Source organism: Maniola hyperantus, chromosome 3 (assembly GCF_902806685.2).
Source record: "Maniola hyperantus chromosome 3, iAphHyp1.2, whole genome shotgun sequence".
In the NCBI taxonomy this organism is placed as follows: Eukaryota; Metazoa; Arthropoda; class Insecta; order Lepidoptera; family Nymphalidae; genus Maniola; species Maniola hyperantus.
Genome location: NC_048538.1, coordinates 6,153,476 through 6,176,451, shown reverse-complemented (window position 1 = coordinate 6,176,451; position 22,976 = coordinate 6,153,476). Strand labels below are relative to the sequence as shown.

At 35.8% G+C, this 22,976-nt stretch overlaps 1 protein-coding gene across 1 annotated transcript in view; it reads right to left on the bottom strand.

The window, feature by feature from the left end:
- The window catches only part of EcR (Ecdysone receptor), a 315,697-nt gene extending 296,772 nt beyond the window's left edge, over positions 1-18,925 (bottom strand). The window contains exon 1 of the mRNA XM_034984765.2: positions 18,840-18,925. The gene's annotated coding sequence lies outside the window, so the exon portion shown is untranslated. The remainder of the gene's footprint in view (positions 1-18,839) is intronic.
- Between the last annotated feature and the right edge of the window lie 4,051 nt (positions 18,926-22,976).

The following is a 22,976-nucleotide window of genomic DNA, read 5'->3' as shown; positions in this document are numbered from 1 at the left end:
AAATGAGTATTTAATATTTATATAGATAGTTTTAATTTCCGAAATGCATTTTTAAACTGCCAAGGTTAATGATCAGGGTTGTGACGCATGTACCTACTTCATAGCACGATATCTGAAAAATGAATATTATAACAGCTTAGCAGTTAGCAATCAATTCACGTCATTTCAAAGTCGTCTCGTCTCGCATTTTGCACTCCGTTTTTACATACATTTATACACATCAAAACGTATACTATAATCATAAAGATAGTAGTGAGTGATAACCAAAATTTACATACGAAGTGCCTACCTATCTTCCATTCGTCATAACTCATAAACACACACGTTTATCTAGGGGTCGTTGACCTAACTAGTATAGTGCGTCATACAAGTGCAGTTTTGAATGTATTCTTAGAAAATTAAGAAATAGAAATGTGACTCATGTGTCTTCTACCAAGGACTTGGTTACAGCAATCTGCATTGGCGGGCCGCGTTATTTTTAACGCGAAATATACCTAGCCGACGCGACGCTCATGTAAACATTCCCTACGTTAGGGTATTACTATACCCACCCGATTACAGTCTATACATGCCATCGATCGATAGAAGAATGGGATCAGTCGATGTCGATCGACAGTAAGTAATTCATAGTACATCAAATCAATATAATCTAAGAAACGAACTATAAAAATATTGTATAACTGCGTCGAAAATTTAACAATTCCTTTCATTATTTTTCATTATTCCGTTGTACATAATGATACACGTAGATAGGTTTGTACTAAATATGTATATTAAAAGCCTTTATTAGGTTTTTAAAAATCTCGCGAGAATTCTCTGTAAAAGATAAAAAGTATCCTATGTTCATCCCTAAGATGACTACCACTGTTCCTTACACTGTGTCAAATTTAATCAAGATCGGTTTAGCGGTTGAGCCTAAGCAAAGTAGGTATTGGCTATAGATACGCAAAATTCCACTAAAATTCGTTTAGTAGTTTAAGCTCAAACAGACAGACAAAAATTTAACAAAAATATTCTTTTGGGCTCTATAATTAATATCGATATTAGATAATTTTGGAATGAAAATATATCTATATATATAAAATTCAAAGTCCTGACTGACTGACTGACATAGATATCAACGCACAGCCTAAACCTCTGGTCCTAAAGACATGAAATTTGGAGGGTCTATTCTTTGTGAAGAGTAGGTATCCACTAAGAAAGGATTTTTCTAAATTCCACCCCTAAGTGGGTTAAATAGGGATGGAAGTTTGTATGAAAGTCGGTCATTTTTCAAGTTATTTGCATGAAAATTGATATTTGGGTTTTCGGTCACAAATGAAGAAATACGTGTTTCAGGATTTTGGTAAATTTGCCCATAAGGGTGGTAAAATAGGGGATGTAAGTTTGTATGGGAAAGTTTTAATTATTGATATTATAATTGACTTGAAATTTGGAAAGTAGGTTTTTTCTTGAGGTTAGGTGTGAGCCAAGAAACGACTATGAGAAAATCCCCCCCCCCCCCCCCCCTAAAGGAGTGAAATGGGGGTTGGAAGGTTATATGTGTTATTCGGTGCTGTTCAGAGTGCGTGTCCTGATGTTATAATGTTTGTTTCTGAAAAAAAAAATGCGATTTGTTTCCTGTAGGCCACGCTGGCGAAGCCGCGGGCAGAAGCTAGTTTAATATACAAAATTTGTCCACATACAGTTTTATTATTTAAGTACACATAATTATGCATTTAAAATATATTTGTACAGCTGTGCAGTGCATGCATATCCGTCGTATGGTAGTATCTACTATCTACCTACGCCTTCGCTAATATTATTGTAAAATAAACTTCTAACATTCGCGCCACCTTTTATACTTTCATGGTACTAAACAAAAATGAAAACAATCCTCGTCAAATATCCTCGTTCAAGGGTTACATAATAACACAAGAATTCTGAGTTAGGCCTGAGCATTGCAAAAAATCTCTGTTCACAATTTTATCCGATAGAAAATAAAATGTAACTACACAAAGAAAGTAGGTAATTAAAAAAAGTTAATTTGAAAAAAAAACCTCGTCAAAATATCCTCGTTCACGGCTACTCACAAATTGGCATTGAATATCAAATTATGGTGGAAATCCGAATCTGGTGTGCAACGGAGCGGAAGTCAGTTTACTGGACCATGAATGTCACAGATCGAATAGGCATCCGGCACTTTGACGTACAAATTAATTACAGAACGTTTACGTGAACCGTGATGATACCTACAAGCTGCGTACGTACACTTCATTTTTATCGATTTCAAATTAGCTCTTGCCTGCGACCTCACCTGGTGTTATGTGATGGTTCCGTATCTACCTCAAAAGGAAAAAATGAACCCTTATAGGATCACTTCGTTATCTGTCTGTCCGTCTGTCCGTCTATCCATCTGTCCGTCTGTCCATCTGTCCATCTTTCTGTCTGTTGTGTCGTGTGTAAGAAACACTCAAACGGAATTCGCGAAAAACCGACGTCGAGTGGAGCACGCGAGGCTCGCCGCGAATAGTACATCGGTACATTACAAACTAAGTACCTAACGTTAGAAGTCAGTCTTTGGTTTGAGTTACAAAACCTCGATACATTACACCAAAATCATCATAATCATCAGCATCATCAACCGATAGACGTCCACTGCTAGACATAGGTCTCTTGTACTGACACACGCCACGGTCCTTGAACCTTGGGACCCCAACGCCTATCGGTTGTGCGAACTATGTGCCCTGCCCATTGCCACTTCAGCTTCGCAACCCGTTGAGCTATGTCGGTTATTCTTGTTCTCTTACGGATCTTCTCATTTCAGATTTGATCACGTAGAGAAACTCCAAGCATAGCTCTTTCCATCGCCCGCTGAGTGACTCTGAGCTTTCTTATGAGGCCCATAGTTAGCGACCATGACGTCTCGGATCCATATGTCATCACTGGCAACACGCACTGTTCGAAGACTTTGGTCTTCAAGCACTGAGGAATTTTGGACAAGAAGACAATATCTCGGAGCTTCCTGAAAATATAACACCAAAATATTACAAGTCAATCTCCAGCTTAAGAGTGTACGCCAACGGCCAATAAGCGGTTACTAATCAGATTCTGTTTTAGCGAGGTTGCAGCCGTCAAAGCGCTACACCGGATGCTGATATAATTGGGTGAGTATACCATATATCTACAGTTATTATTTGTACAACATTGCAAGAAGCCAGTCTAATGATATTAATAATGTATGGAAACATTCGAAAATACCTGCAATGATAATAGATTAAGAGGTCACAAAAAATTTGGTATGGATTTTGCTAGGTTCCAAGGATAGAGGGCAACTCTCCGAAGCCAAGTATGCTACTCTGCCTGCGCTGAGTGGTTGCCATAACTATTTATGGCGCCTGAAAGACGAGTGATCGTTACCAAAATTACATGATATGTATATGGCTGGTGACTGTATATAAACTAAGTACTAGCTGTGCTCATGCAAACTGTGTATAAGGTAACTCATCACGATTCGGTTGCGTTTAGGAACTATGTGGTTACTATACCTAGTCTATTTCCCAGATAAATGTTTATAGACCACATACTTACCTACTAAAACACTCTAAAATAGTTCCCACACATTTTTTCGACCATGGAAATCACAGATTGAACATATATCCGGCATTAAGGCTTATTGATTATTTTTGTACTCTGACTGTGAGATAATAATCAATGCTCAAAAGAACTGCTACAAAATATTTTGTAATTATATCCATTGCCAGGATCCAAGCAATCACTGAAATTGTCGACAATTTTCGGTGTTCAACGGTTGAGCTGTCAGATAGACAGATAATATTCGCTGATATTAGTAAGGATAGCAAATACATTTCCTACTAAATTCATACTATTCTCTAAGTATAGGTACCTCGCCCTCGGTATTTCATCATCCTATAACGTATTGTGGACATTTTCATTGTTGGACAGGAATTATGGGACAGCTCTCGATAAAATAGGACTTTGAGTTTAAATTATGCCAACAACAATTTATGAGTAGATAATAATATTATAATGATGCATTTGCTACATTGGCATAATTTAAATAAACTAGTAGGCTATTTATTGGTTATGTCCTAAAGAAAGGAACTAAGACTAAGAACTAAGTCCCCGGGTTTTTCTTGCAGGATCATTCAATGGATTATAAAAGAAGAAACAACCGCGGATTATAATTAAATTAGAGGATGGACATTGAAGACAGGGATGGAAAGCACCCCTTTTGGTGTTTTCAATATAAGAATTTCGTAAACAACGCAAAATTTGTTCTCTCCTCCTCCATGTTTAACCGTCGTGGGATTTTCTCTTCCAGAGTATTCCTGCCGTTGCCTTCAGATTATCTTTCCACCTTCGGAATGTATCTGCTTACCCCTTCTTCTCTTTCTCTCTTTCGGATACCATTCTGTTACTCAAGGTTATGATTAAATAAATAAGCAAAAAATTTTTTCATTCCATAAATCGTCCTCAAGGCTTGCTGAGCTCGTAAACTTAGGTATTTCCTAAGGTGCCAAGTTGTTATTAAGCTTTTAATCATTTTAAAATAACACACATAAAAACACACACACAGTACACTTTCATGGAAAATTGAAACTCCGCAATTCTCCGCAAATATACATATGCTGAAAATTTTAAGTATTGCTGGATATTGCCACAAATTGCTTCATGTAGTGGTGACGTCATAATTAACTAAATTGTCTGGAATTGCGGAATTCAATCGCCCGTGTAAGCGTACCTTAACAGGTTGACGTCAATACCCGCATTCCAATTAGCACTTGGGCCAAAAATGGGCTTTGCAGACAGTAAGCCAACATAGCAATGTCAATCTTGCAATAAATTATGTTCTTTTCTGATTCTTATAGTAATGGATCCATAGAAAAAACGGCCCTGACCATGTAGGTACCACTGTCTGTAATAAACGGAAAATGTTTGTACTGAAATTACTATGTAAAGTATGTATGTAAGTACGTACTATGTATGAAATTCACTTCCATTCGCTGTTAAGTAATATGAATCGACCCAATGCAGTGCAACGTTGGCAGACTTCCTCCAATTAATTTATAATCCTTAAGGACTGCCAACTGCTGGATTTCGGTGTGGAGGATACGTCCTATGATTCGTGGTTTCCTCTTTTATATGCACTCTGCAGTATACAATATTTTGTTCCTTATGAAAACAATAGGTAGCTATGGAAAGTCGCCAATCGCCTGGAAACGTCCAGTTATTAAACGCATCAATATTTGCACTTTCCACAGGTTGGGGTCAGATGTAGTGACCAGGTCACGGGAACTAGGGCAGCCTCGACGCCTGCGTGCCCTATTCACTGCTTGTAATATCATCGACCTACTAGTTTATCATCTCAACTTGGTCCACGCACCAGTCTCTTTGATAAATCTCTGAACATGTAAGTAAATAGAAAGTGGTAAATTAAAACTACCTGACTATTCATAAGCACTTTTAAAAAGTTTACATGAATATAAAAACATTCTATTCTATTCTATTCTAAATTCTCAAATATCGAAATAAAATCACATAAGTGATAAGATCAGCCTTTGTTTTAAAAATATTTCCTGTACTTACCTATTGTTATTCTTTATCTGGTAAGCAATAAAGAATAGGTTAAAATAAATAAATTAATTAATTAACTATTTGCTTTGAAAGGTCCAGGTATGCTAATAAGTTGATAAACGCAAGTATGATAAATTTTCTATATGTATGTTTCCTTACGAAATGCACGTTAGAATTTGCCGGCGCGGGCTTACAAGCCAGGGAATCCTGAAAATCGATCCAGAAATCTCTGAGAAAAAAAAGGAATACGATGAAACTCCTCTTTTTTGGAAGTCGCTTAAAAATCCGTAGGAACTCTTTGATTTTCCTGAGTGAAAAGTATTATTTCTGTCCAGCTATCTTGCAAGCGATCTTTGTGTGAAATTTTCTCAAGATTGATTAAACGGTTAAGTCGTGAAATAGTAAAAAACAAACTGATAAACAGATTTTCTTCAGACAAACTTTCGTTTTCATAATAATGAGTAAATAAGTGAGTGTAGATATTTCGTCATTCATCTCTTTGCCGTAATATAAACATGTAAAAACCTATAGTGTGCTTTAGAGTTGAGAGTTACTCATTCAGTCGTATTAAAAACATTAGTGATTTGCTTTTTATAAGTGAAAACAATGAAAGTAAGTGCCTATCATTCCACTTTGTCTTCGATGCTATCCAATCATATAGCAATCACGCCAATCAGAACTTCGACTGTACTAGCTGAAGAGAATAAAACAAGAAAAACATTTGAATTGGTTCTACTTGACTGCAATACTTTCTCTGAGAAACACTTGACCTCTGATGGTAAATTTAAATTAGGTTATTCCGACCACTGGCCAATATCTGATGTGATCATTAATTCATGAATTATTTTTATGTAGTACTTAGGTAGGTAGTACCAATCTTCATTATTAAAATGAAAATAATGTGATTTCCGGGCTAAAGCACTTGTTACTTTGGAAAAGGTAAAATATTTTTAGTGCAAAATTCAGATTACATCTTTATCTATATTTAAATATAAACTAAGGTCTCGTAAATATAAAAAAACACGTTATTAGGTAATTTATCTTCGTTTGGTTAATTTTCTATTTGCTTTGAAATCAATCATAATGACATCTAAACATTGAAAATTCGAGTAATTTTAAATACAAGTTCCGACGTAGCACTAAACCGATAAAACAGATCGTAACAGTATTGTTGTGTTTGTGGAGATCACGACTAATGAATTGAACCGTAGGGAAAACCAGCCACCAAGATCACTACACTAGCGGCACGCTATGATGGCCGGTTTGACACATTACAATAGTGATGTGGAATGTCAATTTATTCTCGAACAAAAAACAATTAAGTTTTGTTTTTGTACCTGATTAAATAGGTTTAATAAAACAAAAATGTATATGTTTATTTAATTTATTTGAACGAACTGAATATTTGAACGAAAATGAATATACATACTTTATATGCACACAAGAAACATATGAATACAAAAGATACCGAAAAAGGTGCCACAAAAGGCCATAATTAATCAGATTCGTCCATACTACTATTTTCACTGTCGTCACTGCTATCATCACATACATTAATAATTATATGTTCGTTTTCTATAATATTATCTATTTTCACATCTCTTTCATAATCTTCCCTTATTAATTTAACAGTTCTATTCACAACCTTTTCCCAGTCTCCTTTAGTCACATGTTCACAAGCTTCTTCTAATAATTTTAGCATTTTTTTGTGGTAAATGGGGGTTCTGTATTGTGTCTTGCAGCATATCCCTTAATTTGAGCCCACACCAACTCAATCGCATTATACTCACAATGGTAAGGCGGTAACCGTATAACTCTGTGCCCATGTTCTAATGCTATTTCGTCAATGACGTATCGGATCTTGGTTGGTTTGTTTTCTTTTAAAAGACGTACTAATTCCGCTTTTAACATATTCATGTTTGCATCTACGCCATTTTTACGAAGCCATGCGACGATATCAGCTTTCTTTTGGGATTGGGCAGGTGGCTTGTCAATTTGCATCGAGTGGTATGGGGCGTTGTCCATAATTATAATAGATGGTTCAGGGAGGCTACACAACATTGAGGTAAACCATTCAGTAAACTTTTCTCCATTCATGTCTTCATGATAGTCTCCAGTGGTTTTTGACGCAAAAGCCATGAGAGAACCTTCGACAAACCCGTTGATGGTTCCGGCGTGACAAATTATAAGTCGCGATCCTTTTCCTACAGGAACTTTGGAAGTAGATGCTGCTGTGTCATCGTTCCAAGAACGGCCTACAGTATGGTTAGCATTAAGCCATGTTTCATCCAAGAACACAACATTTTGCCAATTTTTGATTTCTTTCACTTGCCGTAAAAAAGTATACCTTGCCATCGCTATATCAAATCTTTCCATCAATATTTTGCGTTTGTTACATTTTTTGTATCGAAATCCAATGGTCTTCAAAATCTTCGTTAAAGAACTTTCCCCACCGAAGAATAATCCAGCTTCCTTCAGTGAATGCACCAACTTTTTTCTTGTTGGATACTCCTTCTGTAAATAGTAGCCGTAAACATGTCTTCGGATAGCATCGGCATCAAAGCTATCGATGCCTACGACTGGTTTTGCTCGTTTTCTCTTTTTTGGTGTGTGAAGTTTATTTTCTTCTGTGCCAGTCTCGCCATATTTTTTTTAGTTATCCGTCTAACAGTTCGTTGTCCAATATTAAGCGCATCAGCTACGCGTTCAACCACTGACGTTATAGGTAAAATTGGCCCTCCATTTTGAGCTTCACGATCGAAATAGTTACGAAGGCGTATTAGGAACTCACGTGTCTGACTATTTAGAACAGTTCTCTGCGTACGTTCGGTCATATCGACGAAATCCACAACAAAGGGCTTGAACAGAGTCCAAATTAACGAGCAAGGGTCAACAGTAATGCAGTATCAATATTTGAAATCCAAAGCCAGGTCAAAACTATATCACAATCGCATTGCACTGACAGTTTATACTTTTCGAAGCAACGTCAATTCGAAACTGCTTTGTTTTGCATTGAGCATTGACGCGAGTTTGCCGGAGGTAGTAGTTGTGCTAGCCAGCGATCCTATGTGACGATCGTATTAGATTCCATTTTTAAAAATTTATTGATATTTTTTTGCGATTTCAGAGGTTTGTCCACATAGTGAAAATTGTTCATATTCACAAGTACATTCACCCCTTAAATGGTGCAAACTGATTTTTCTACACTTGTATACATTTAAGAAATCAATTTAATAAATAAATTTTGAGTCCTAAACCTAAAACTACATTCGATAAAATTTATGAATCTCTGCACATCACTATCGTCAATAAAGTAATACAATTATTTCCTTCAAAGTCGTTATCAATTAATACGGAACTTCATGAGCGGACAAACGTCAAACCGGCCATCATAGCGTGCCGCTAGTTTAAGAGCAAATTATGGTGAAAACGAATCCAAATAATCTCTTGTAGAATTAGCAGCATGATTTGAATGTTAGCATACCCACAATATTGACACATTTGAGCCAAATCGGCAAAATAAAGTAACTAGAAATGTGTGGAGCATGTGGACAAAACAAGGAATTTGTACTTAAAAATATGTTATTATAAAAAAGTGCGGGAAAGCGTGATTTGAAATGATTAACTACGCCTTATTTTTTCATAGTACATTTGCGTTTTTGTTTTGTTTGTTTAAAAATAGAATGTACACAAGCTAACTTAATACCTAGAGAATGATAGAAACTGCACATTTGTGAATCATGTAAGTAAAATAAATTGCGATTTTAATAATCGATTGTTTTATTTGAATTTCATCGAAATTGTAGTTTTTGCACCATATTTTTGCAGTTCATAATACGAAACTCCCAACTAACTAAGTAGATGAACTATGTAAGAAAAACTAGAATAATCTACATCAGTACTTTCACCAAGAAATGAGCGACGTATTGTTTGCTATTGGCAACTATAAATCAGGTTATTGAGGCCAATCGTAAAGATGATTGCTCTCGGAACATTATGATATTATTGTCTATTTGATATAAGAGGATGTTTTGTTATTAAATATATTTTAGGACAATTACGCACTGCATCCGATCCGAATACGTAAAAATACGTTCCAAAGTAGTTAGAGAACTATTTGTATGGTACCTTACGCACTAGCTCCGACTTCTGTCATCCGAGTTCTCTCTGTCATCCGTGAAAATATCTTGGATGTGCCTCGGATTCAAATCGGACGTATGACATAGCTCTATGTCAAAGAAGTCCATTGAATAGATTTAATTTGGATCAGAAATAGGATTAGTGCGTAAGCCAATATCCGAGTTCAGTCTGAGTTTTTGTATCCGTATTTTCACGGACTTGGATCGGATGAAAGCGTAACCGCTCTTATTGTTGACTATATTTTGATGTCCTCTACCCACTAGGTACTTTGTTGGCGTGTATAGGTTTTTAAAAACTCTTACCCTCTAACAAATAAACCTGGAATAGCGGTGGAATAGTTATACTCTGTTTTGTCTTTTTCCTTCAAATGTCAAATTACTGATGACAGAGAAAGACAAAACAGAGTATAACTATTCCACCGCTATTCCAGGTTTATTTGTTAGAGGGTTAAATTTTTTGTGATGATAACTAGCCTAGTAACTATATGCCAAAATCGATTAAGCAGATGGGCGATAAAAAGGTAATAAACAAACCGACTAACCGATAGACAGACATACTTTTTCATTATAATATAAGTAGTATGGATTAACTGATGCCAACGACTTGGTTCGCATGGATTAAGGTTTATTAAAACATCGTGGGAACTCTTTGATTTCCATTACAATGACCAGATTTAGTAATTCTTAATTATTGTTAGTTAAGTTTAGTTCGTTCGTTTAGTTAAGTTCGATTGAATGTGCTAAAATGTGCTACAAATGTGTGTCGCTAAAAATAACGTAGGTGCAAATTTGTTTAAGAAATTGTTTCACAGTTTCAATCTCTGATTCGTTGAGAAGCTTTAAGTATTAAGTATAAATAATTAATATTCTGCATCGACCTTGTGAAGATCTAAAAGACTTCATGTTCCACAGGTCTGTTAGCAACCAATATTTTATTTTTAAAGTCAATTTAATTTAAGGCCAATACACTAAACTCATTGCAGCATCAAAAAAATAACCTTACCGTATGTCATTGATTCGTGTTAATAGCTAGTCTTGAAACTTAATGAGAGGCACTGTACAAAAGGAATGAAGAATTATATATTATTATATAATAAGTAGGTATTAAAAATAAATGGTTGTATTTTTAAGTAGTCAGGAGTCTTTGAACCTAACTTATCGAAAACAAGACTTTAAAATAGAAATAATAGGAAGATTTAGTTAGGTAAATTAGTAAGTAATTAAACTGAGATACACAGTGAATAAATAGAAACGAATTTTGCGCAATTTGTCGTCGTCATTTAATGTAAGTAAGTACCTAGCATAGTTATTTTCTTAATGCCGTAGAATTGATTAACAAAATAAACAAAAGAGAAAAGGGACTGGGAGTGTCATCGTGAAGCCGTTGCTTGATACCTAAAATATCAATTCACTATCAGAAATTCTAAAATACCCACGATTTAGGACTTTAGTACTTTGCAGCATCAGGATTGAGGAGTTAGGATCCGAAATTCAATGATGTAGCCTATGCTTGGTACCTAAAATAATTTTGCATCATCCGCAGTTCCTGAAACATTATAGTTTAGGAGTGCTGTACCCTACATCATCAGGGTTGAGGAGTTGGGACTTGAAGTCTGAGAATAAAGTCGTTGCTTGGTACCTACAATAATATGAATTCACTATGAACACTTCCTGAATCTTGATAACTCAGGCGGGCAGTAACCCTGTAGCATCAGGATTAAGGATTTGAATCCAGAATTTTTTATGTGACCACCACGAAAACTTTTTTTGTTGATTTAAAAAAAAAATTGCAAATCGGTCCAGAAACCTTGAAAAAATCGATGTAGAAAAAAGAACCACCTCCTTTTTGACAGTCGGTTAAAAACCGATGACCTTGAAATATTTACGGAACAATCTTTAAAATATCCCCTTTCTAACAAAAAAAGAATGAAAGAAATCGGACTACGCGTTAATGAATTACAACTCAGTATACATTTTAACTTTCATCCCCTCTCCTACGGGAACCATGCTGAATTGCGGGATAAAAAGTATCCTATATTCTTCCTCATAGTATGACCTCAAATCGTACCAAGTTTCATTGGAATCCATTCAGTAGTTTCAGCGTGATGCGCGGCCGTGATACAGACAGACAGACAGACAGACAGACAGACAGATAGACAGTCCCAAAATTGAAATATGTTTTGGAATAGTTTATTATTGAAAAATTTAAATGTTATAATAAAGCTAGCCTTATCTAAATACTGTACAAATGGTAGGTAGAACTTTCGTAGAGTGGTGCTAATAATACTGACTGCATTTTCGTGCTAAATAGGCAAGCTGATCCTTTGCGCAAAACATGAGCCAGCCCTTCTGTCAAAAGACGGAAATTAACCGCAGTGAAACTCTATTTATCTTTAAAAATATTCCATGAGCTACATATTTGAATCAGTATAATATTATTATGATTTATTTGCAGCTTTTTGCATCACTGCAGATGTTGCAGTCGGCGCCAATTTGATTGCAAAAAAAACATAATTATATGTAAATTTTTACTGACAAAAACTGCAAACTGGTTACTAAGATCGCGTTCCGTTTCGACCTTTACGTTTGACTTTCAAACACGGTTCTTGAAATCATCGTCTTATTTCCGCGGAATCGGAAACTATTCAGCCTATTTTAGTATAGGTGAGTTGTCGATACTTGCGTGATCGAGTCGAAGAATCGACTTGCGTAATACAAAAGCAAACATTTGCGTGCATCGCTCAGCCTTGCCAACGTTATCAAACGCTTCCCGGGCCGATGTCTGGGTGACCTTTGTATTCGCTGCTCGGAAACTAGGTCGTCGGCTTCTGACCTTTTTGTTTGTGTTACAAGATTGAAAAAGGCGAACGATCTAGTTACGAGCGCGCACGAAGATGCACGACAATTACTATTTAGGATGCATAGCCGCCCAGTCAGCCAAACGACTATACATAGATCGATTGATGATACACGAGTATGTATAGCAATTATATTCGATATTCGTATGTGGGTCAGCGCGACCTTTCATGCCATTTGCATAGCACCTCGTTTCGTGTCGAGTTGTAATAAGCCAGCAGTTTAATGGCGAAAGGGTCGGCAAAAGGGTCTATCAGAGTAACCGCAGCTGAGCTTTTACGCCAAGCACCCATTAAGATGTTTAAGGATAATATTGCCTATCGGACTTAGGAAACATTCGGCGTAGGTTGGAAGTTAGGTATTACGTTAGGCTTTAGGGATTGTACCTAGGTATATGGTGCACGAATGTGATTATCCAACTGTGTGGCCTGCGTGCCCTAGATTGTGATTAGGAGAATTTAGCAGAGTGCTGCTCGATTGAGGTAGAATGACAGCTACAATGTCACGATCGCAATCACCTCTGATTAGTTGTTGCTCGCTCACTATTGGCTACAATGCATTGTTGCAACAAGAATCGCATAAATTCAGCCAATCACAACAATTGAGATTGTATAATGATTGATGCAGGTTTTACGAAATCGACCCGCTGATCTTTATTAAAGTTCGATTTGGTATTCTTTATGAACCCTGTCAATCTCAATGAAACTTTATAGTACTACGACATAAGGCTACAACACTTAGCAAATAGTGGAAAATTTCAGCTTGTACAATGATATGATATTGGGACATAAGAGCCACGCCTATGGAGTAACCAAAAATGCAGACAAAAGACGCAGTAAGGGGGGAAAAAGATAAACATAAGTCATAACAAGCATTGAACTAAATTAGTAAGTGTCTAGAACAGTTATTTCAAAGAGCAATCGTGTTCTATGAAACTGTCAAACTTAGTATGACACTGGGCATCAAGTTGAAAGCAGAACCGAGCAGCAAGCAACAATTTTTTGTTCGAAAAGACCCGACTATAATATAATTATAGTACCTATTACGCAACAGGTCGAGATGGCAATCGATGTACGAAGCGGGCGGACGCGGGGTTTGCGGGGGCGTCCCCACCCCGATTGCCATCTCGACCTGTCGCGTACTTACTATACATAGGAGCCGTTGAATTAGTAATTACCTCCTAGCGATAGTAGATCTGGGGCATTCTGGTACTGAATCTAGTATGTTTATTCGTAGAGCTAAAGCGCGCCTCAATGACAAAGGTGGGCGGAGTTTGAACACTTCATTGAGTAAAATCATGACTTGCTTTGCGATTACCGATCAACAATTAACTCCGAGTACGTATATAATAGGAGTAGATCTAATCAATTAAATACTAGAACAAATTACTTCTACGTTAAAATTATATTATTTTTTATAGATTCAGTAGTTAGTTCAATCCTATCAATGATAGCTTAGACTTATTATAATATTTAATGAATAATGATTAACCTATACCTACCAATATTAAAAATGTGTCTGTCTGTCTGTCTATCTGCTACTTTTTCACAGTCCATCCGTTTGAGAGATTTTGATGAAATTAGGTACAGAAATAGCTTGCATCTCAGGGACGGATATACCTAGGTTACTTTTTATCTCGGAAAATCTAAAAGTTGCAACGGGATTTTTAAAGAACCTAAGCAATTTCACGTGGAAGAAATCGCGGGTATCATCTAATCAGAAATATAACGAATAATACAGGGTGTAACCAGAACGCCAGCAAGAACGAAGACACTGATGATTACTGATGTGATATCAGTAATCATCAGCACCTACACGTGTGTCATCAGTGTCTTCGTAAAACGCGAAAAATAAAATAAAAAAAGTATCCTATATTTTATAAAAGTACACGATAGATTGCAAATAAAACATCTGACTGACGCTAGAGGTCAATAAACGTTGCGTAAGTAGGCCATTCGGAGTCAATGCCGCGTCGTAAGTGGGGCATTGACCCCAGTTTTGAACGCTATACATAAAATACTAAAACTACGAAATGAGGCAAATGGTTATTGGTACCTATTGGATCGTGTTTAGATAGTATAACAATAACGCTAAGTTTTTGCTAGCGTTCTGGTTACATCCTGTATAGAAATACTGTGCGAAATTTTATAAAAATATACTCCAATTGAGTCATCATTGGATTCCAATTGAGATTTTATCCGTCAAGTCGAGCGCGAAGTGCACGGTGACCGCGCACAACGTAAACAATGTGTTATTGCGAATAACGCGATATTGTTCGATGTTCACGAGCACGATCGTCTCTCAGTGTGCATTCTTGCGAGGAATTAGATGTGAACTTGGGCATATCTGAGAATACATAGAATCACTAGACGATGCCTGTGAGTTGGTTCTGCGTGGATTTAGATTTTTTAAATCCCTTGGGTACTCTTCGGAATAATCATATTATGTCACTCTCCAGATCTTTAACTATATCCATCCGAAAAATCCCGTCGATCTGTTGTGCTGTTGCGGCGTAATTGAAGAATAAACCCACAAACAAACACACTTTCACATTTATAACAATAGTAGGGTAGAATAGAGGAGAATTAATTTAATAAAAATTCAAAAAAAAACACGTACGTACTTACAAAACATTTTACCACTACTGACTCCAAAAATAATCGCCCATTTACCTTGATAGGTAGGTACTATATTGAATCAATTTGTTCAGAAAAGTGCCCAGTGATCTGTGCTTTTTAATCTTGTAACGACATTGCTTATTGTTTGCGAATGATAGTCGCATTATTGTAAGAAAAAGGAAAATATTATATTGTGAACTGTATTACAGTAGGTACGCAGAAAATAATGTACATCGACCTTTAGAATGAGATTTCGGCTTTGTAGAGCGTTGTCTCTGTCACTCATACCTATGTGACGTTTTGTCGATCTCAACGACAGAGACGATGCTCTACGAAAACGCTATTTTTAAAGGTCGATGCTATTTCTGTAAGTGCAAGATCCATTCGTTATTTCAACGCCAAGTGATTTTATGTTTATTCTTTAATAAGTTACAATATGATTTTTTTGTTTTGGCTTTTGGTACTTTTTGGATTAGTGTTGTAGAATGCGCTCTTGCCTTATATACCTTACCTACTTAGCTTTTAAAAGAAAAAAACCAGTGTGCACATTATTATTTTCAAAATTTAGTAGAAAATAATGTGCGATTTTCACGACTGTAAACTATTTTGTAGAGAACAAAAAATCTGTTCGTACGAAATCTGGACTAGTATTAATTAGCATTATATCAACGTTAGAGCATGCTTAAGACTTTTGTAAGAACTAAATAACCTTGGCTCGAGTATTTGTCGGCTGCGTCTTAATTTATGCAGGATTCTTGAAACAAGGTGTCGTTACAATTTGTATGTCATTGTACGAGGCAGTCTAATGAACAAGTGGCCTGAAACATCGAATAATCGCTTCAGTTATTATCATCATGAGCTTGTAAGATCTGTGAAACTTGTAAAATCTGAATATACTCGTATTAAAGGAAAAGGTGACTGACTGACTGACTGACTGATCTATCAACGCACAGCTCAAACTACCGGACTGATCGCGCTGAAATTTGGTATGCAGATGACGTACCTAGGCATCCGCAAAGGTTTTTAAAATTCAACCCCTAAGGGGGTGAAATGGGAGTTTAAAATTTGTGTAGTCCACGCGGATGAAGTCGCAAGCTAAGCTAGTACCTAAACTTAATGATTCAGTTTCATTCGACCGATGCAAAGTGAGAATAATAAATTGCAGTAGGTACTTATTATGCAATTGTTTTCATATTCAATTACTATATGCCTGCGACTTCGTCCACGTGGATTTAGGTTTCTTAAAAATCCCTTCAACTATCCGGAATAAAAAGTATCCTATGTCCGTCCCCAGAATGCAAGCTATATCTGTAGCAAATTTCATCAAAATCGAAACAGAATGGACCGTGAAAATCTAGTAGACAGACAGACAACATAAATATTTTATTTCAGCATCATAATATTATAGTCTCTCTAATATACAATCGATAATACGGGTAATATCGTAACTGAAAAGCTAAATATTTTAGACTAGCTAGTGCCCGCGACTTCGTACGTGTGAATTTAGGTTACGACGATATTGAAGGACAAACCAACAAACCAACAAACAAACACACTTTTTATAAGTAATAAAATAATAATTATGGGTAGTGATAATACCGCTGGATAATACTGTGTGATTTATATGAAATTCGAATACAGTACATAAAAATAACAAAAATCATAACAATCAAAAATAAAACAATGCATCATGACCAGTAAAAAGTGTCATAAGTCTGAATTATTTCATCCTTCATTATAAAAATACGATGCCAATAATGAAAAAAAAACTTCGGTAATGAGTATTTAAAATCTTTGTCAATGTAAAAGTCAACAAAATGTCAAGCACTGATGATATATTTGCAGAAGGACCTGCTCAGTCATCATCCGTGAATAAAATTTGCATACAAAAATTGTTTGTTTGACATTTCTACCTGCTAATTCATTGTATTCTTATAATGCTAAGGGAATTTATCAGGCGAAGTACATAGCAGAGCACGCGGTGGCGTGAACCTTCTCACTCCTTCTTTTGTATTTTTTTTTTAGTTTTTGAGTAATATCATGAAAGTATCTGTTTGTTTAATTGTAATACTGGGTACTCTACTCCTAAATTACTCAACCAATGTCAATGACATCTGTTAATAGTGTATGAAAGAAAAACGATGTATCAGCTCAAACAACGGGGTCTAGAAAGAGATTTTGCATAATAGATAATATAGGTTCTCTCTTTATCGTACGTAGACCTCCACTAATTAAGAATTTTGAGAAAAGCTTTTTAGCATCTGACTTTTCGGTAGTTTTCCTCATTTCTAGGGTAATTTTAAATATTAAGTAATTAGTAATGCCTTCATCAGGTAGGGAAATCCAAGCACCGCTCTGTCCATCGCCCGCTGAGTGGCTCGAGATGTATTCTCGTCCAAAATTCCTCAGAGCCTATATGACCAAAGTCTTCGAACATTGCTAGTTGCCACTGATGACATAAAATGGGCAAAAGGTAGTCAGGTATTTAATAGCTACATAGAGTTCGTTGCGTAGATATAATGCATTCTTCTTCCTAAGATTAAATAATTTCGTATTACAATAATTAATTAATGCATATCTACTACATAATAGCATAATATAAGGTTACGGTATCATTAATACATAATATTCTATTAAATCCAGCCAATAGCAGATAAAATCCAGATTAAATAATAAATGTATCCAATTAAAAAACAGAACTGGTATTTCTTCTAGTTTTAAATGTACTTAATCTGTATTTATAATTAATTTAAGCCCTGCCCGCCTCCCGCAGTTATCTCAGGCGGTACAAGCCTAGCTCCACTAATATGCAAATATCTTTTTTCCGTCGGTCAGATCTACAAAATCGTGCCTGCCCCGACTAGATAATGAGCAGAGATAGCTCCTACGTGAGCAAGGAGCTAATTAATCACACCTCAGACCAGCTCGCGCCGCGAATTTCCTTTAATTAAAATAATCTTGTTTTTTTACAAAACATTACGTAAATAGTGGTAGCGGGAGTCGTTCGAGTTCTCACGCCAGATTTAATTATTAAAGAAGACAAAAAAAAAGTTGCCGGTCTTTAGGATTTAGCTTTGGTGAAAAATTGCAAGAATGAGCTTATGAACGTCAAAAAGTGTCCGCAAAAATATCCGCTCAACGCTCGTCGTATATATTTTGTTATTTAGGTGATATATAATCTGTTATTGCTTATTATCTGTTTAAGGTATTTTTTACAATGTATGTATGTTCAAGCACTTCCGTAATTTTTTTTGGTTCTATTGTAAACAAAATAAAGTCGAAGCAACAGTTCTCCAGCAACACTTCTCCTGTGAAGTTTTGTATGTGATTCCCCGTATTCTATTCTAGGGGCACCAGCTAAAGTTATAAAATCTTTTATCTTTTATAATATTTATTAAGTTAATAAAGCCTTTTTTCAAAGATTAACACTTCGCTCTAAATAGAATAAGTTTCACAAATTGTATTTATTAGAGCTGTGTATTCGCTTATAATTTTTCAGTTTAGTATTTAGTAGAATGAATAGTAGATTTAGTCAAAAAGGCTAATGATAAAAAAGATCTTTATAATGACGTCTGAATCTTTTTATAAGGTGGTTAAAAGTTAACAGTGTAAAAAATTAACAATATTATGTAAGTAAAAGAAAACTAACCTTTCATTCACCGGGGTAAACCCGGTGTTTCTCTTGGTTGCCGCTACGTTCTCCACTTTTAAAACTAATCTAAACTTACACACAGAAAACTATAACACTAAATTATTGCTGATGGCAGTTTTGTTTTCTTATTAATTTAACATATCTTATTTTACGAGCTCTACGTTTCGATTGCGCTGTAAATTATTCGATTCACCTCGCCGTTTAAGGTGGTTTAGACCTGCAACAAGAAAAAAGACCACATTATTATGTCAGTAGTAAAAATTATAATTAATGCACCTTGTTCAAACTTCGCTTGGGATGTTGAAAAAAGAATACATCTTAATTCGGGCTGTGCAATAAAAAAAAGATGTTCAATGTCGAATTGAGCATTTGTTGTTGAATCTGAGTATTTAGTTTTGATTGTGGCGAGCAGATATGGAAAGTGATGGCTCACACAAACAATAGACTCGACCGCGAATACATAACATCCACATTTGCAATAAAAGTTTCAAAGAATCGTGCAACAAATAAAAAACAGACTGTGTACCCTTGCCCTTGGGGGAGCTGGGTGTAAAGTATACAATGTAATAAACCGAAAATGTTGGTTGCTGGACGCAGTTTTTTAAAGAGACATGAACGAAATGGAGACGTGTGTTGTTTACATAAGGTTCATTTTTGTTAGCTGTATCGTTCAGCCGGTGCAATGAGTTAGCTAGACTGTTTGAATGTCAAACTAATGATCGACAGCGACTGGTGCAGCGCGGTGCAATAAAAAAATAATTTATTCACGTCTGAGTAAATAAGATGATGGCTACGCAAATTGAAAATTTGGGACTGTATAGCGACGGAAGCTTCGCCGCTGGGGCGTCAGTTGTTATATGCCTACTTTTTGTGTCTCCAATTACTTGGGAGTTGGGATTGGGCCAGAAAGCAGAAAGGTCAATTTTCGCCTGCATCATCCATCATCATTTGGTAATTTGAACGTCTAGGCTGAATAGGAGTGCCAGACACTTCGAAATATTGACAAGCATGTATAGGTATAGTTAGCGAAAAACATTCGTACAGTTAAAATGTACGAATAAACACATCATCAACATTATCAAACCATAGACGTCCACTGAAAGGAAAGACACAAGTTTCTTTTCACTTCCACACGCCACGGTCTTGCGCCGCCTGAATCCAGCTTCGCAACCCACCATGCATTATCGGTTACTCAGGTTCTCCTAATTTCTGATTTGAGAGAAACTAAATAGCATAACTCTCTCCATCGCCCGTTGTGTGACTCCTAACTTTCTTATGAGGTCTATAGTTAGCGATCATGTCTTGGATCCACATGTCATCAGAGACAACATGAACTGTTCGAAGATTCTTTTGATTTTAGCACTGAATGAAAAGAAACCTGTAAACTATTAACCATAAGAATATAATCTCATACGAACTCACTGCTTATCTTTGGTGATCAATGTAGATAGAGTAAGGAGATCGGTCCAATGAAGTAAGTGGCATACTGTACTTGGGAGCCTAGAGCCTACCGCCGTAATTTGACAGCTCCTGTGTGACGATCGCAATCACCTCTGATTAGCCGAAGTCCTTTAAACCATCTCACTATTGGCTGAAATGCATTGTTACTGCATGGATGAAATAAATTTTACCAATCAAAACAATTGTAGAAGGCATTGATGCAGCTTTTTCGATATCGACCAGCAACTGTACATGTAAAAGTAAATAGCATTGGTAACTAAAGCTAGAGAATGTATACATATCGCACTTCTAGATCAAAACTGTTTCAACCCAAAAAACTTTATTCAGAAACTAAGAAAATTTGTTTTTTTATAATTTACAGAAGATATAAAAAACGAATTACATAAAGCATTATTATTACAGTAGGTATTCCCATATAATCGAGTCAGAGAGCAGAAAATGAGGTTATATAAAAAGGCAACGTTTTGAGTTGAATTAGTTTTGATCTAGGGGTGCGATATACTTTTTCCTTTTTAAATGAATATCAATAAGTATGTGGCTGTGATTTATTGTTTTTGTATCCCTCTACTGCCCATACTGGCCATACTATCAAATAAAGTTTTTAAAGTAGGTAGTTAGGTACCTAATAAGCAAATTTTATTCGACCGAATGCCATTTTTTCCTCTTAATTAGCATGTCTTTGTCTGAAACTGCAGCTAACAACGTCCAAAGTGATCCATCATGTCAGCTTGCATAAATTATCTTCCTTTAAAATTTAAAGGTTAACGTTTATTACTCTTTGCGATTGTAAATATCACCTGCATAATATACTGGGAATCTGTCTTTATTTAAGAAACCAGAACCAAGTAAAAATGTGAGAAGGATAGATGTATTCACTGTAGTGTACCGAGAAAGAGCTATATAGCTCTATGTTGGCCGCCACGGAATCAAAAAATAAAAATATAGCGTTTATAAAATAAACTACATAATTAATGATAAACCAAATATAAATAATTAGCTAGATACATACCATTTTTGGAAATACCAACTATGCTAATCAAATAATTAAAAATTCTACAGAAAAAATTAGTACCGTTAATAAAAATTAGTAGTTTCCGACCAAAACTAAAAAATCTATATTATCAAATTATATATACTCAAATTACATATATTGGTAGTAGTTTTCGGTTTTTTTCTATAGAGGAAATTGTATCAATCGTGTTACTTTCTATTTCTTGAGGAATTTATTAAACTAAATACCCAAAACGCTTCATTTACAAATGAACCGTTAAATATACCGTAAAGTGGCAGAGAATATAATTTTTTTTACACGAAAAATACTGTAGGTACGTAACATCACTGACAACATTGTAGAAATCTATTTTTGAATACTTATTCTATTTGAAAATTCCAACTTGCAAGGATCGTAATTCTGAAAACTTGGCATCAATATACCTAATTGATAATTTGTATGTGTAGGAAGTATGTTATAGGTAGGTACAACATAACAAAACTATTAATCAATCAATAGAGATCAAAACGACATTGTATACTCCGTAAAATACCTAAAAACGTATCATGACGCATGTACCCTACTGGCTTGCTAATTATCGCTTGGATACGACTTTAAAATGAACTTCATGAAACCAATACAGTTGATGATGCGTCATGCATGTAACGAGATGTTAGTTTTGCAGAAAAATAAAATACTAATAAAAGTCCGAATCCGAAATGTAAACTGACATGCAATACTCTTGGACACCGATCGAATATGAAAGTAACGACTCTTAACTCTACTTCAATGGTTTTCAAGTAAAAAGCGTCTTTTGTTGGTTGCACAGAACTGAAGTCGTTAACATAATCAGAAATGTGAATCAAAAAACGCAATTGAATTAAAAAATCGTTTGTGATCTTGTTAAGGGACAGCGTCTATGCGCCGAATGTTATGAAGGTCGACCATCGAGACGCAAATCTGGCGAGGCATTGAACTATGAAACATAGCCGGAAGCCCAGGCCGATGACTGATGAACGCTACCGCACGAGTTAGGGCTGTCAGCAATACAAACATGTTAACTCATCATTATTATAATAATTAGTAGACAAACAGGAATACCATGGTTATCATAACGGCACCGATTTCATTATATTAGCCTCAATAAAATTACTTATATCTTGTCAATTTTGTTTAAAGATGTGCCGCGTGCGATTGTGAAATTGTTTGACTCTATGTCGAAATATATTATAGACTAGATGATGCCCGCGGCTTCGTCCGCGTGGATTTAGGTTTTTGAAAATCTCGCGGGAACTTTTTGACTTTCCGGAATAAATTTTTTCGTCAAAATCGATTGAATGGATGGGCCATAAAAAGCTAGCAGACACACTTTCGCATTTATAATATTAGTATGGATATCACAGTCACTCCATTCAAGGATTGGAAGAAATACAGTTTAAAAAACACAGTTTTTGTTGAAAACAGGATTGATAAAAACATGTGTTATTATTTTAAACATTATTTTGTTTAAAACAATGCCAACCCTGCTTCAGTCACTCTAAATTCATAAATACCGAGAGCCCGAAGAAAAGTTTGAGAAGATCACACATTGGAATGGATTAACACTACTTTTTATCCCGGTAAATAAAAGAGTTTCCGCGGGATTTTGAAAAAACGTAAATCCACGCGGACGAAGTCGCGGG